This window comes from Schistocerca americana, chromosome 3 (genome assembly GCF_021461395.2).
Source record: "Schistocerca americana isolate TAMUIC-IGC-003095 chromosome 3, iqSchAmer2.1, whole genome shotgun sequence".
Taxonomy (NCBI): domain Eukaryota; kingdom Metazoa; phylum Arthropoda; class Insecta; order Orthoptera; family Acrididae; genus Schistocerca; species Schistocerca americana.
In genome coordinates this window covers 799802891-799820791 of record NC_060121.1, presented here as the reverse complement: position 1 = coordinate 799820791, position 17901 = coordinate 799802891, and positions in this window count along the sequence as shown.

Here is a 17901-nt window from a genome sequence, read left to right as displayed (position 1 = left end):
ATCAGTTGGATTCATTTTTTCTAAAAGTTCTCTATCCTTTGTATTTGTTAGTGCGGTCACGCTGTTTACTATTCTTTGGAATTTCTCTACATCCTTGTTCATTTCATTATGATTTACAACCACCGCTATAGCCAGTAGATTGTGTGTTAAGTAGCCAGTAGATTGTGTGTTAAGTTTACTTCATAATTAAAACGTCTGTGTCTTGCGTACTGCTAACGTACATTATTCCTCCTGATTAAAACATCATAACTGTAAATACTTGTCACGCTTGCCAGTATCAGAAGTTGTTATTGCTGCTATTGCTGGGGACGTGTTATCACCTGGGTTTGTAGCATCACACTTCGAAATATCTGTGCCCTAATGTCTGAGGCTGCCGCCACTGGGATAGAGCTTTTCTCAACTGAGTTGTCTATGTATTCCCACAGAGTTAAAAAAAGTCATTCATTTAGAGTTGAAGCTTTTTCGAAGGGGGGAGGGGGAGGAGGATAATTTACAGTATCCATTTCTGTGTTCGAGAAAATTCCTGTGGACTGCCGCCATGCTATTGCACCTCGCCAGTTCTTAACTGCTTTAAACGGATGTTTTCTTTCCACTTATGTTGTACATGACATGAAATCTGATTCCCTTTTCTCTAAGAGGAGGCATTGTATACAATGTTGGAACAGTTGTGTTTACTCTCCAAAGTCTGTCGCAGCAAATTCTCACTTCAGAAGCATGTCTCATATTCTATGCTCTGTTGGTTCCTCATTCTCTTCGTTAATGACACGGAATGGATAACTTACTGTTTTTTGCAATCGCACTAACGGTGACCAGGTTAAGCACAATTGCCACATCCCTGGTGCTGTGAGTAACAATGTTTGCAGGGTACTTAAGGTCATTGCATTTGAAATATTTTGAAACTGAAGGATAGTCTTTAATGTTAAAAGCCTGAAACTCCATTTACAACTTTCCTTTATACAGTAGTATGTTCCTAAGTTACTTCAATAGCTCTATAAAATCTGTTTTCCACCTCAAGCCCTACAAATTACTCTTCTCCGTTTTTTGCCTCCAATTTGTAAACTTTGTAACATTTCTACTTACCTTCTTCTTCATTTCAAGGAGTGGATTTCTAGCCTTTTCAGTCTTCACAGAAGTCACATTTATGATCTTCCTCCACCTCTATTTCCTACAGGTCTGTCGCCTATTAAGTGTCTCACTATTCTTTCCGCCACCATTCCTTCAAAATGCTACTTCAGTTTTGTCATTCCGCTTTCTGTTCTTTCAATCATATTTAATTCTTTCCTCATTTCAGAACGCTTTATTTGATCTGTTAGAGTACATCCTCCTACTTCAAATAAAATTTTCATTTCAGCTGACTGTATCCTTGTTTTGTGTTTCTTTGTTGTTGTTCATGTCTCACTTCAGTGTGAGAGGATAACTGTAGCAATCACTTTCTATGATTTTGTCTTTGTGCCCTGGTCTTATTGGCTAGTGATGTATTTACAGTGCCACATGTCATTTACACATATTTAAAATGCTGGATATGTCACAATCATATTCGTAGGTCATATCTTAGTAGCTGAATGTGAGATTGCTGTTCAACTGATTTTCCATTTAGCATTGTTAAACAGCGTCCTGCGTATTTTCCTTTAAAACTCGTAACGCTGCTTCTGTTTTCTGATATTTTCAAGTTATACAGTATATTTATTGAGTAGAGCAAATTGTAAAATCCTGTGATTTTCGTACTTCGGGCATCAGCGAGGAGTACAGTACTCAGATTGTGCTTTTAGGAATTAAATTTATTCGCACGTTAGCTTCTTGTTTCCATTGTCTAACTCTGTCATCAATGAATATATTAAATAAAGAGTGTGAAAGACTTCACAGTGGTACTCCTCTGTCAATTGCTATTGGTTCTGCTCCCTCTTTGTCTGTATTAAATAAAATGTCACTATTTGAAAGCAAACTTCTTATCACTTTATTAAATGCATAGAATGATCTTGTATTTTCACTATATTCCGCAGGGTGTACCTATTCATTCTGTCGAAGGTTTCTTCATAATCTACAAATGCATTATGAGTGTCTGGACTATGTTCTCGTCTCTTTTTAATTATCTGCCCCACTACTGTAATATTCCCACTGCATGATCGTCCTCTTCTCAAATGATTTTGTTCCTCCAGTAAGAGGGCGTCAGATCCTCTCTTGTGTCTGTTATTATTTATTCGTGCACTTCATTTATAACCACTCTTCAACAGACTTGTTCTTTTGTAGTTTCCACAAGCATTTCTAGTTCCTTTTTTTTTTTTTTTTTTTTTGAGTGATATTTCATTCGCAACTCTCCAAGTGTCCAGTGTCGCTTTCCATTTCCTGGATTCATTAAATAAACACAAGACTCTCCGTTCCAAATCAAATCTTTACATTTAATAACTTCTGCGTTAATGTTATCGGTCCTGCTGCTTTCCTACGGTTCATCTGCTCTATTACTTCTTATACCCCTCCAATGTAATATTTCCTGCTTGGTACATTCCATGATCTAATTCTCTCTTCGGGTCTATTTCCATTAGTTTTTATCAGCGTTTTCTACTCATTATGCCTAGTAGTGTTTTAACCAAGCTTCTTTCTCCATTGCATGTAATCTTGCAGAATCTCTTTTCTGTTTGTTAACTTGTTTCAAGAGTTTACAAGCCATCTCTTGTCTACAATGCAGATAGCATTATGTACGAGGATTCTCGATAAACTTCACTCACTGTGTTCTTAGCATACCTGCTCTTTTCTTTATCTAGATTTCTCTCTTCTTCTGCATTGTCCTGGATCTGTAGTGTAAACGTTTTGTTTTCCTTTCATTTCATTTGCCATATCATCATTCCTTGTTTTGCCACCCTTTCTCCTCCTAAATTTCTTTTCTTTTCCCGTTGCCTCCATCGCCGCTTGAATCACACATACTTTTATGCTTTGCCCTTCTGTATTCTTATAATTTTGTGGATTTGTCTTGTAAATGATTCGTGAGTGGCTGTTCAAGTAGACTTCTTACGCAGTCTTCTTGCAGACATAGAATTTGAAAATTTATTCGATTTTACTCCTTGTAATAGTTTGTTTCTTCCATCTAGTTATCTGGTTGACCTTGACAATCACCAGAAAATGATGTGCCTACGTCGCTAACTCTATGTACTCTGACATCATGTAGAAGTACTTCGAACTTTCTGATCATTATGACTAAGTCAATAATCAATTTACTGCCCCTTGTACTCCCCATCGATTTATGAATATCCTTCTTTGTAAGGAAACTTATGTTACGTATTACGTATTGACTTAATTCGAGTACGTTGATATTTATGACCTGCTCTCTAAATGTCCCTATTTTTCAGGTATCGACAAATTCCCACCACTTACCATCAGGTAATCTACCTTATTTTCGTCTACTACCTTTCGAAAGTCGTCGTAGAAGAGTTCAGGTTTTTCTCTCATTATTTCGTCAGGGGATTACACGCCTATTATTATGAGACAAACTCTGTTGTTAGCCTTACTGACACGATCCTTTCAATTACGAAGGCTTCCCCATGAATCATGATTTATTTTGTCGAGCTAGTGGCTTTAATTTGAAGATTGTCCTTTACAGGGGCAATTGATTTGATAAATGTCTCGCTCATCAATGTTGTCTGTTGTTGAGATGAAATCAGTACTCCTTTTCCTGTTGTATCCTTGCAGTACTGCTCGAAACTGAGTTTGTAATATTATTTCCAGCAGTAGCTCTCACTGCTGCATGTAAGACAGCTTGTCTTTCAGCGTGTGTGGTAAGAATCTCATTCCCTTGTCTGGGTCTTTTTCTTGTTCAATTTTGTTTCGGTCTCAAAGGCTGGTATTGAGTTTCTGTCCAATCTGCACGCACTTTACCAGTATCGCGGTGGATCTCACAACTTCGTCGTTCCCTTCGCGCCTATTGGTGCCTCAACATATTTAACTTGTCTTCCATCTCTTCTAGAGTTTCTTGCGATATTGTTCTGTGTGTGTGTGTGTGTGTGTGTGTGTGTGTGTGTGTGTGTGTGTGTTTGTGTCTGTGCGAGACTCCGTTTGAATCTTGCTTTGTGATGTCCTGGATGGTATTGTGGATCTTCTAACTGATAGAGCTTCCTGGAGTGCCGCACATGTTTGATCTTCGGTGGATAGCTTACAGTGCTCATTTACCTACCTCTGACGCCGTGGATGTCATGTTGTTTACGCATGGAATGTGCGACGACGCAGCCGGAGTCGTGTGCTCTCAGGTGACACGCCAGGGCACACGCCAGGATACCGCAACCATGCGGAAGAAAACGTGCTACTGCTCGTGTAAATATGATACGACCGAGGTGAGTGGTAAGTGGAGATATTACCTGCGGACAGGGTACTGGACCCTGTACGTAGGTAATATGTCCACTTACCACTCACGTAGTTCATTAAAAATCCTTTAGCTTTTTCTGTGTTCTAAAGAAACAACACCATTACCATGGATGCCACTGCACGACTGACACTTTTCCGGGAATTTATTTGAGGTTTCTGTCCCACTTATTTTCGCTGATTTCAACAAAGCTAAAGGCTAAACGAAAGGTCCGCACGCTGTGGCACTGATTGACTTGACTAATCTGACGCATAAATGTGAAAACTTCAAGCTACTTACGAAAGACCAGAACTATGAAGCACGAGGGCCACAGCTGAACTATGCAAATTCATCATTCAGTTGCGGAGATGATACGGCGTCTTTCTTGCTGGTCGTTCTCCATTGATACATAGCAAACAGTTCCTCTCTGAATTCCCCTCTGTAATCATTAAGTTCTCCCTTACACGAACTGCAGTGTAATTGACGATTTTCTCACATTTCCAGCTACTCTGCTATCCTATCGGAACCCCTCCAACAAATTCTAGGAGTAATTTTTTAATGTGTTGCAGACTTGTATGTTCATCCTCTATGCTGCTTGATCAGCTAATCAGATACGCACAACGTCCATCCCAAAAGTTCCTAAATTGACTTTATTCTTAACATTTAAACAATGTTAGCGCAGTAAGTGCGGTGTCTGCTTGAACTTACTGTCATAAACAACAAGCATTCGTTCTACTAGTCAGTTGTGAGCAGTGTAAAGCAGTGGACGTGCGACTGCAGTGTATCAACGTGGTTGTGTCACAAATTGCAAAGGAACACCATGTCTAAATCAAGTGTTGAAGAGATTCTCCATAATGGTTTACACAAGAGAAATGTGTGTGCAAAGTTATTACAGAAACCTTGTATCCCGAATGAAAACTACTATTTGTGGACAAATTCCGCGACTTGATTGAAATGCAAAATGCAAATAATTCTTGTTTGGAAACAGCAGACGACACTTGGTGTTGTGAATGCGAACCTACCACGAAAATGCCAAATTCAACTGAATTATCAATTCTATGTACACATGACAGACATTCAAGCCACGGGTTGAACAACATTCCAAAGAATAACTTCACTGACAATTTCTCGTGGTTATATGAACGTTCTGTGCGTCGCACTCGAGTGGCGGAGGATGTGCTAAGGAGGGGAGGGGGGTGGGGGGAGGCATAGTGACAATGTAGATCTGAGGCACTAAAACCACAATTTTAACCTTCCTCTACTATTTTATCCATGTAACTATGTAACTTGGTAACCTTTTTACATTACAAAGAAGTGTGGCGGACGCCTGCAGCAGATACAAGTAAATGGCTGCTGAAATTGTCACGCAAGATGCCAACTCGTATTCCGGTCGCAAGGCAGAAAAACGAAACTGATCTGTTGAATTTATAGTTGTAGGATGTGACGGAATGTTCTGTAAGGTTTTACCGAGCAGAGTAAGAGTTGGAGGCGGTTGGCTTCATGACTCATAGGGTGCAAAGCATCCCCATTGTAATGGGAGTGATGATTGGCCTCATGGGTAGTGAGGTTTGCTCTAAACTGGAGCGCGGCATGTCAGGTGATCCTCGTGCGGGTGTCGGTAGGACATACATCGCTGGAGAGCGCTTTGAGGAATTGTTGGCAAAGCACCAGTGAAGAGTCTCACTTCTAAGTTCCGTATGTGATGATTTCGCCACTAGGAGTGGAACTACTCGTTACTTTGTGAGCAAGGAAACGAAGCTGTGCTTCTTTGTGAAGACTGAGACATTACGAAGTGCTTCTTTATGACCACACACTTGAGTCAAGTCTCTGCTCCTGTCTTATGAGTACGCAGAATTCTCTATTCGTGTCCGGCATTGTACTCAAGGAGGTCATAGGAGATTGCGGACGCGTTTCACGTCCTGTGTGTAGTCAGAATGTACAGCTACTTGGCGCTGCACAATGGCCGCCAGCACTAAGCCGATCGGAACTACAGAACTGTTCTTCCCAGCACAGATTTCGGTGATACACATACCACAGCTCAGCAAGTATAGAATATTCACTAGTAAATATGTTAAGTTCCGTTAGCTTGATCTGTGAGCTGTTTACTGTCAGAGCATGTCCGGGTGGAGGCTTTCTTAACTTCGATGCTAATCGTTATTAACCACTTAATGTTTCTGTCGAATAAAGAGGGACGCGATTTCGAGTCAAGTCATAGATACTTTGCCGATCTCAGATTTAAATTAACGAGTAGAAGTCAGCGTTATATGTCAATACCTCTTTACTTTACATTTTATGGGTGTTAGTTTTATAAGAAATTTCTTCATGAGGCACAGTTGTTCTACTCCTACAAGGATTACATTCCAAGTACCAATCCTGATGAATCCTTGGATGCATCGGTTTCTGTATACGCAAGAAACGTGAGTGCGATCTGTCAGGCCCCTACTTGAAAACTAAAACAAAATGTTGATATTAACGGAAATGTTACCAAATTTTAAGAGGGTTCGTGAGACAATATTAATAAGGAAGAGTTTATTACGATACAGTGACCTTTATTTTAGTACAGTAGCAATACAGTATTATAAACTAGGTTACAAGTATATCAATACTGAATAATTAATTGTAAATTTTACTGCTCCGCCTCAGACGATTTACTCATAAAAAAATAACACTCTTCATAAATAGCTTCCTCGTGATCTTAGTGTATTTCTTGTGCATTTGTAGAATGTTTGACCACTTTTCCTGTCTATCTGATATGAACACATGAGGAATTGTCTTCTTGGTGATCTTCCAGTTTCCGCAATCTTTGTCTGTTGGAAATCATACTGTGGCTTATAGAATGTTCTCCTCTCCATATGAGACACATCCTCCTTTCAACAGATCTGCCTTCTATCTAGGTTGGAAGATGCTGTAAAAAAACCAGAAGACATTTATTGCTACTATAAGTAATACATGAATACATAAGACAAAATATCATCTTCTAGACTCTCCAGTCGTATGTCTGTCTGCCATCTGGCCAAGAGAACCTACTCTTAATTTACATTCATTATATAACAAAACATGCTTTCACTTCTCTTTCTGTCCTTCATGTCCAGAGTGCTGTGGTGCAGGGAAACTAGCAATATCTCTCTTTTGTTTCTCTCCGTTACCTGAAGTACTATTGTCAAACCAAAATGATGGTAATGAAACTTCTCTGGCTATTGACGCCATTATTTCTAGTTGAATTTTTCTGGTCCCGGTATAATACATCTTAATATATTCTTCTCATTGGTGTCACTTATTTCCTCTGTTCAGCTCCATGATGACCGGTAAGTAAATCACCAACATTATAGTTTGTATTACCTAATTCTTCACTGCTTTACTCAAGACACTAGTAGACGCGAGTTCATTAACTTAGATGCCATCAGTGTCTGAATATTTGCAATCTGTCTGATCAAAGGGACGTTCACCTTCAAACCATTCAGTAATACCTGACTCAAAATTTTTATCATTTGTGCTGACTTCAAGTGCTGCTCTTTTGTGCCTTACAGACAGTACCGTATCCCTGATCTATGTAGAGAATAAAACCGTCGTACAAATTTATTATGTTTACGAAACTAAACAGAAAGTATTTTGGCCATGAGGAATGCACTTAGCTTCAAAAGAATTTTCATTTGTAGTTTTCACAGTACTTCAGAACTCTGAACATAGAGTATAACATTGCAGAACTGGTGTTACCAGCAACCTGCTATTTTCAGATACCATTAATATTAATGACAAGTAAACTACTGAAGAGACGTTTTATTTACGAAGGGGTCTGAAAGAACCAGGTCATGCATTAAACGTATAGGATTACAAAATCCATCAAATAATAATAATCATTACACTTACAACAAATAATGCTTTTCCGAAGAAAGTCACTTGTATTTCCAGCGAATACACTGGGAACCAGGAAAAGTTAATTTTAAGACAATTTGTTTGGAAAATGAAAGGTTGCCGGTTATGCACCCAAGCGTTAACTTAGAGCAAAGTATTATAACAACATACACACAAGTTATTCGCGGTTGCCGGTGGTCGATAGTAGAGTTGTATTAGTTCAATTTTAGTAGTGAGCATTTCACTGCGAACACAACATTGACAACCATCACATCTACAGACACCATATGTACAAGCGGACACTGAGCAACATTGGGCATATCATTCCCCACTCTTTTGGCTACGAAACCTGACATAATCTCCGTTCAGTGTGACAGTCCCACGTGATACCACTCTACTGGTCGACATCAGATCCGGTATGTTGCTACATGATTAACTACCCATCAGACAAGTACTGCTTCCCGCGGAGTGCATCCTTCATTGGACCAAACAGATGAAAGGCGGGAGGGGCGAGCTCAGGGCTGCAGCATGCGCAGACTTAGGTGAAGCCTTGCATTGTTATGGAGAAGGAGAAGTTCGTACCAACGAACACGCTGAAGTAGATTCCGCAGTTTCCTGAGTGTACCATAATAAACGTCAGAGTTGATCGCTGCATCACGAGGAAGGACATTAAACAGAATAACCCCCTTCAGAGTTCCAGATGGCCGTCGCCATGACTTTATACGCTATGGATGCGGCTTGAACTTTTCCTTCGAAGGAGAAGTGGTGTGGTGCAACTCCATAGACTGCCATTTAGTTTCCGGTTCGAAGGGGTGAACCCATGTTTTATTGCCTGTCACGATGTTCGACAAAAGCTGTCACGATTAGCGTCGTAAGGCTCCAGCAGTCCCCTGCGGATGATCCTTCGTTGCTCTCTATGGTCTTCTGTTTAAGCGCGAGGATCCCAGCGGGTAGACACTATTGAATACCGCAAATGGTCGACGAACTAGTCAGCGTTACCAACAGAGACGCCCAGTTGCGCAGCGAAGGGTTTGATTGCGATCTGTCGATGACCTTGAATGAGACTGCCTGCGAGTTCCAACACTGCATGAGTCACAGCTGTCTACGGCCGGCCGGTCGCTGCGAGATCGAACTGGTTTGCGCGACCTTGTTGCAATGGCGAGAGACGCCTTGCCCAACGACTCAGCGTGCTTTTGTTCACTGCCAGGTCTCAGAAGATATTCTGCACTGCCCATGAATATCTGCAATGCTTGATTTCCTGTCAAAAGAAAATCAATGGCAGCTCTCAGCATTGAACTCATCTCCGTTACAGACGTCATTTTGAAGGCCACGTACAGGCCACCACCTATCGGAACTTCATAACATTACAGGGGCTGAAGCGGGAATATTCCACTGTATCCCACAACGAATTCCGCATTTCTTCAATCAAAATAAATTCAGTGACAGTTCTCTGTTAGAATGGCACCCCCGTTATCCCCATCATTTTGAAGGCTATGTGTCGTGCTGAGACCTATCGGAACTTCATCAAACTATTCGTTCTGAACGTGAATATTGCATCATATCTCATAACAAATTCAGCATTTTATCACAGATATTGACCGAGAAAAAAAGTATGTTGAAATATTTATTGAAAAATCCTCATACATAATGAAGTTTTATTATTATTTTTTTATTTGTACCAGATGGAGATGTAGCAAACATTTATTTTAGAATATGGCGCGCACTCCCAGATAAGAGCAATATCTCGTGCGAAACGTTTCATCATTCAGGTTCATGAATTTCAAACTTACTGTTCCAGGAAGATTGTTCCGCTCTACAAAAGAGTGTTTTTCTGCAATGTTCAGACAAATTAAAAGTTCGCATTGGACTGGAACTCGAATACAGAAGTAAGCGCTATTTTTACTATTGCTTAAGTTTCATGTAGTTGTCAGTTCTTTATGAAAGCAGTGACGGAAATCAAAGAGAAGTGTTGGGAAGAGAAGTAAAGTTGAGTGTGAAGAAATACAATCTTTGAACTTTTTGCGATGACACTGCAGTTCTGTCAGAGATTGCAAAGAACGTGGAACAGTACGTGACAGAAAGGGGTACTTTTATTAAAAGGCGTTATGAAATGAATATCAGCAATATCTTGAAAATTTCTCAGGTATTCAGCCGGGTAGCATCGTCCAAAAGGCGCGATATTTCGGCAAGCCGACTTCTTCCCATCTTCAGTCGTTCTTGGTGTCTGATTGATCTCTGATGGATGCCGACTTTATATAATGTGCACCCCTCTCCCGCAGCCTCCGTCTGGGCGCTCCCGAGCGGTCCGCGGCTGGTGGTGGGGGAAGGGCGGCGCTGGGTGGTGGGGGAAGCGCGGCGCCCTGCGACAGATCATGGACCGCAGTCCTTCCGCGGCTACGGCCGCTTGCGGATCTCTGCCGTCGTGGTGACAATGCTTCTTCTTCTTCAGGTGTCTTGACAGGAGCGGATTTCCGTGTAGACTGTCGTTGTGTTTTAATCATATTCAAAGCTGGATCCCAGGCTTTGTTTAACTGGAAACCACTGTCTTTATTTATTAGTTCGTCAGGCAGCCGGATCTCCAGTACCTCTTTGAGGAGACAATCGCAGAAGGTGTTCGGACAGTGACGGCGTAGCAGCTGAATTGCAGCACTTGCAGGCCGTGTTCCGCACGAACAGTTACAACAACCGGCAGATAAAACGCGCCTTAAGCCCGAAGAAGCCGAGACCGCAACCTTCCGAGGACGAAGACAAACCGGTTGCTACAGCGATCATACCATATGTCGGGAACAGATCGGCAAAGATCGGCAGAATACTCAGAAAATATTATGTCAAGTGCGTGTTTCGCCCTCCATACAAAACGATAACATTATTAGGATCAGTCAAGGACGACTTAGGACTCTGGAAACCGGGAGTTTACAGCATTCCTTGCCAGTGCGGGAACATGTATATAGGCCAGACCCTTCGGACGGTACAGGAGAGATGTAGTGAACATAAGCGCCACACAGACAACGCACAGCCGACCAAGTCCGCCGCGGCAGAACACTGCATCTCACATCGACATGACATGAACTACTATGGCACAAAGGTGTTACAGCAATCGAGTAAGTTTTGGGTGGTAGAGAAATTTTGCTATTTGTAGAGAAAAAAATGGTTCAAATGGCTCATCAGTCCCCTAAAACTTAGAACTACTTAATCCCAACTAGCCTACGGACATCACACATACCATACCCGAGGCAGGTTTCGAACCTGCTACCGTAGCGGTCGCGCGGTTCACGACTGTAGCGCCTAGAACCGCTCGGCCACTACGGCCGGCTTGTAGAGCAAAATAACTGTAGGGGGAATATCAAATACAGTTTATCAATAGCAAGGGAAACGCTTCTGAAAAACAGAAATTTCCTAACGAGAAATTTACATGTAAGAGTTAGCAAGAGTATTTTGGTCATTGCTTTGTACTAAAACGTGAAAGATAAATATTTCGGACTATAAGAGAACAGTATCATCCGAATATGGACTATAGAGGAATGCTGTTAAAGCGAAAACAAGTACTACCAAGAATTATCTCGGCACCTGTGTTTTAGAGATGCCAATAGGGTCACTGCTTCCAATTAGATGTTGGACTTGCTCTCTGGTCGATCAGCATCTAGTGCCCTCATGCACGAAACGACAAATCTTACAGCTACTGTCACAGTTAATGCTATCGCTGAACTCTTTGACTTGAAACACTCTATTAATGAAGTCGCTGTAGGTAGGAACGAGGGAAATATTTTTTGTGTTCTGAGGGAACGGTTTCACCCTTCACATATTTATTAGCATCATTGTTCTTCGGAGAACACGATTTTGTCACATTTGTTTAATACCTGATTACCGGGGTCGAAGTAGACAAGAATGATGATGCAGATTCTTTGATTTGAATGTGCGCATCCTATCCCAAGTGATACCTGTGTCTTCATTTGTACTGTTTTATGATGTATTTACGAGTGGATGGTGCGTGCGTGAGCGCGTGTGTGAGAGAGAAAGAGAGAGAGTGTCGTCTGCATGGACACAAGAGGACCAGATCGTTTGGTGGTGCGTGTCATCACTGCTAATCCTTGACCAGTCTCTTGCTCGCCGAAAGTAAACCAAAGAAGGCTGCTTTTCGAAAGTAGTGGAGAGTGCAGACAATATTTGGCCAATGGAACACATGGTGCTCCCATCACTGACCGGATCGAGGTCTCGTTTTCTGGCAGCCATATTCCGGCAGTCCAGCGCAGTTTCCTGATCTGAACGGTTGACTATGATGTTTAATCCGAAAGTTTTGTGTAGATTGGTATGAATGTGAAGTACTTAAGCTAGTAGTTAGAAATACTGTTTCTTATTTGAAGATAACAACTATGACAAGTAATCAGGGTAGATTTTCAGAATGTTGAATCATTTCTGGGCAGTTAAATGTGGGAATGTGGGATTCATTGTTTCAGACCAACGGTCAATCCTTGTTGGTCGTGATCAGAAATAATGTAACTGCATGTGTTAGAACTTAGTTTCAGTATTATTGTGCGTTAGTTTCAAAGCTGACATTATATAAGGAAGCCATGCAATGATTTGTGATTTGGTAAAACACTTCCTCAAGGGCGAGTAAATTTATGTACGTACAGCCTTTGTCCCAGTGAGCTGTATAGACAAATCAGGCCAGAAGTTTTTCAGAATGTCTTCAATCAGTGTTAATTTCAGGACTGCGTGTGTGTTTTCATATCTTCATAACAGTTTCAGTAAATTAAATTTTCGATACATTTTGAGGTTAAGGATGGGATATGTCTTCACCACACACGTGATGTGTTCAGCACGGACAAACACTCGTACTACTTGCTTGAGTAATAAACTTCATTTGATTAAGCAAGTTCCAATTAGTAATGTCGTGTGAAGACTTTCATTTTGTACTCCTGGAAAAGAACAAGGGTGAGGGTATGAGTCATTTTCCCAGCGGAATTACACTGGGAAAAACGCATAGTCGCTCCGAAGATTAAAATTAACTTTGTTATGAAAAATATCATGAATGAAATACTAAAAGTGAGAAGCAAGTCTGATCATGATACGTAATGGTGAATACAAAGTAACGCGTAGAGAACCGCACCTGGGGACAGGGTACGTATATAAGTTTCCAAGATCACTACATAGTTAGGTAAGCGACGCATGTTCTATGATTAAAATCAATTCAGAGGAAACACTACCGACAAAAAAAGCAATATACTGGTAGGACTTGTGGCAGTAACAGAATACTTTCAGACAAATTTCTGTTGTTTTAATATGTATTCAGACGAGCTTTTTCATGCAGTACACTGAAGTACAGTTCTCTTACTTGTTATTGTTGCTTGGTGTGAAAGATCCATATAGTAGATTAACTCGGTGAGCACTTAAGCTTAGTGAATTCGAGTACAAAGTAATACATAAGCCAGGGAGATAACACGCAAATGCAGATTCGTTAAGCTGGGGGGTAGCAATGTTAAGTACTGTAGTAAAGAACGTTGAAGAGAGGCAACAGGCAAAGGTAAGGGATAAGGAGTGCCATCATTTACGTCGCAACCAGATTTAGCTATGCACGAGGTTTTGTAGTACGACGACGTGTAGACCACGTGTGATGGTTCCACACGGTTTTCTGAAGGAGGGTTTGCAGCAAGCTCATAACCATATGTTGTCAGGCCATGCTGGGCGGTGTGCGACAGACCGAAGTGTAGCAAAGCAGTTTTTGTGGAGGAACAGGAAACGTGACGTGGAGATGTTAAGGACTGTGTGTTATGCACGCAGAGAGCTGGCATTGCGCATCATGAAGTGCCGTTGCAGCAGTTACCAGTGGCGTCCAGTCCATTTTCTACGTTGGGACTTAATGTCTTCGGGCCATTTAACACAACACCTGCACGAAATATGTATGGCCTCGCTGTCACCGATCTTTTTCTTGATGTTTTTGGCAATGATATCGATGACAGACCTAGGGGCCGGTAGTGCAGCACAGGCGTTAGTGAACAACTGGATATTAAAATCAGGGGTGCCTGAGACTTCCTTTACGGACCAAGGTACGAATTTTGTCTAGGATTTAATGAAGCAACTGTCCCACGTGTTGCATACAAGGAAGTTACGGACGAGTCCGTTTCATGCACTGACAAATGGGAGAGCGGAATGTTTGCACAAGACAATTGCAAAGAAGCTGAGCTATTAGGTGGGTTCCAGACAACGATTGGCACACCTATTTACCATACACATTGTGCGCCTATAATTCGAAGGTTCGTATTGCAACGCGCTTGTCGCCATTTGATGTGGTGTGCGACAGGAAAACGCCATCTCTCTTTGACGTTTTGAACTCCTAAATTAGGACGGGATGGTGAGTCGGTGAAAAAGTTTGCTATAAGACTTAGGTATGTTTGGAGGAGTGTGCAAAAGACAAACACGAAGGCGCTAGAACGCCAGGAACAATCAACCAGACGCAAGGGCAAATTGCCGCAAAACCGCGTGGGGAAGTGAGTAATTGCCACTATTCCCTATATGTCACAGACGAAAACGAAGAAATTTTTAATGAAATACCGGAGACCTTACCAGATCGTGCAAATGGCATCACCGGTCAACATGAAGGTACAGTTCCACACAAAAGCGTCTATTGTAGACGTCAGTGGCATAAAACTATGTAAAGGAGTGGTAGAGGGGGAACCACAGTTACCGGCAGCCAATCAGGAGGTGAAATTTACAAAGGGTAAAAAGAAGGAACCTGGAATTGATGAGCAAAGTAAGGTGCATGATATGCCGTATAAGTTTATGTCGCGGAAGTAAGTTGCATAATTGTAATTTGTTGGTTTTTATAAATTTTAGTTTAGTACATGAAGGACTATGTATTTTTTTCCGTAGGGATATAAGTTGTAATTCTTTTTTTTTTTTTTCTTTTGGCGGAGTTGTTAGTTCTTCATTTCCTTATTACTGATATTATTTTTTTGTGGATTGTGCGTTCTCGGAAACTGGGAAGGGTGATAGAGTAATTTATGATCTGTCTGGATGGCCAAGTACAGACTGAATTGCGGATATGTGGAGCGAGTTCGTTTCTGCGGTAAGTAAATGGGAAGAGTTGCGGGAAGGAGTTTCTGCCAGCCCGAACGTACTTCCATAGGGTGGGCACTCATTGGCTATACTGCGTATCAAGGCCGTAAACACATTGTTGAGTTGCTACGAATGAGGCTGACCGGTAGGCTTGAAAAAACTCGAGCTTCGGGAAGGCGAAAAGATCATTAATGGTACGACTTGTGAGGTGGTCGGGACGGATTTTCATCATCTCGCTACACTTACAGGCTCAACTGTTGCGACACTGTCGTGGATACGTTGTATTGCCAAAATTTTACTTATTTAAATGACACACTTATTGCAGAAATTTTGCAGTCCTTGGACAGATTAATAGAGCTCTAAGAAGAGGAAATTTCGATGAAGCAAATGTGGCAGCGTATATACCATTTTGGGGAAGAACAGGAGCACAAAGTATTAGTGGTGAGAGTATCGGACATAATTTGTGGTGTGTTTCTAGCAGCCTTTTGCGCACTGTGTTTCTGGGTAAGATGCAAGAGGTCTCTGCCTGTGAACGTGCAAACACACCAATTGCCAGTAGAATGGTTCACCGGTATTGGTCGGGAAAGCAACTAGTTTTAAAGTCTTAATTAGTGTATAAGGATATGGTACGGGATACATGATAGTAGTAAGATGTGAGCGTAAGTCCTGCATGGCGATTTCAGGAGATTGTAATCAATATGGAAATCATTAGACTTTGGGTAGTTGACTGGGAGCACGATGTTAAAGATTTGGGACGAATCTTCCGGGAAGGGAGGCGTTTGCTGCGTCATCTAAAGTGCAGGCTTGGATTTGGGGAATTCTTGTAAATTTCGCGCAGCTATTGCTAGAAGGCTGTAGTTAAGGCACGGACTGGCAATCGAATGGAAGGCGGGGACGCTGTTGATATTTTGCATACGATTCTGCCAGGCAGATTTACGACGCCGGTCGAAGACTAGAAGGTACGTCTCGGCGGGCACTGTATTCAAATGTGAAGTAATCAGAGGAGCACAGGGCACCGCCGTGCTGCGAAGAACCCGTATGTTGCAGTTAAAACAGCGCCTGGTGACCTGTGCGCAGGGGCCGAAGCGAGCTGACGGAAGCTGACGTTGTAATTATTAAGACGAACTATATCAGAGGCGAGGAGAAAAGATTTATAAATAACCGAGCCCGGAGGCTCAAAGCAGGCAGTCGTGTCGCCCTTTTTGTCCGCGTCTAGAATCGCGGAGAACGACGATTATTTAAGCTGCAGCCCAACCACGACGACCTCACGACGACCTTTTGTTGATGGATATCGGCGACCAGTCGGCTTGCTGGAGATATCTCCAACCTCCGCCGCTCGAACGCACTATTTTGAGGCGGGGCGTGTCGCACCTTGGAGACACACCGGCACGAGAAGCGTTAGGGCTGCTTGCCTCCGCTCTCTGAGTGGCACCGTCTGGCGGACTGCCAGTTGCCGCCCGCAGGGTTGGGGCCAGGGCGCGAACTCACAGCCTTCCAGGTGCAGAGATCCCTGCGGGCGCAGATCGAGCTGTTCTGCGAGGACGGCTGGAGCTCCTAAGGCTCACTACAACCTCCGCGGAACGGCTGCCTCTCTTCGGCGCTCTAGATGAGGTCCACAAGTTGCGCTTGAGGGTACAGACAGCCCTGTTCCGGGGCCACTGGCACAGTTAACGCACGTGACTCGATTGGAATCGCTATACCCGCAAGGCTGGGCAACCGGACACCTCTGCTGCAGATTCCGGCATTCGCGCTGACCCACTCAAGCTGCACGGCGCCATCGCATATTTCAGCAGAAGATCCGCTGTGTACCTTCGATGTAATTAAACCAATGAAACGCTTCCTTGTGTTTCCCTATGCGCTTAGACGTGAGCCATCCCTCAATCCCAAACTATACCTCTCGGTCGTCATGACGCGTTACAACGCCTGACATCTGTGATTGTAACATACGGTTAAAGCTCTCTGCGATAATAAATAACTCAGTAGGCAATATAGTTGAAGTGTAATCGAAATCGTTAAAGAAGCCCAACACAGAAATTCAGGAATACAGAAACACCAGTCATTTACGCACGAAATAAATAGTAAATTTAGGGAAGGTAAGGCGAAAAGGATGTGAAAAATGCGATGATATCGGAAGAAAACTAATTGTCAGATGGATGGACTCAACATACTGGAAGGTCACAATAACCTTCGGTGAAATGAAAAGCAAAGGTAGTAACATCATGGGTTCAGCGGGAATTCCTCTGTTAAATGCAGAGGAGAAAGCGCACAAGTGGAAAGAATACACTGAAAGGCTTTGCGAGGGAGAAGACTTATCTGATGACGTGATAGAAGAAGAAATAGGAGTCGACAGAGATGAGCTACGGGGATCCAGCGTTAGAATCATAATTTAAAACAGATTTGGAACATTTAAGATCCAACAAGACAGGAGGCACAGATTGAATTCCAACGGAAATTCTAAAACCATTGGGGCAAGTGGCAACAAAACGACTGATCAAGCAGTTCTGTGGAATGTATGAAACAGGCGATATACCATCAGACTTTCGGAAAAGCTTCAGCCACACAATTCCGAAGATCGCTAGAGCCGAAAAGTACGAGATTCATCGAACAGCTCATGCATCCAAATTGATGACAAAATTAATATACAGAATAATGGAAAAGAAAATTTAGGA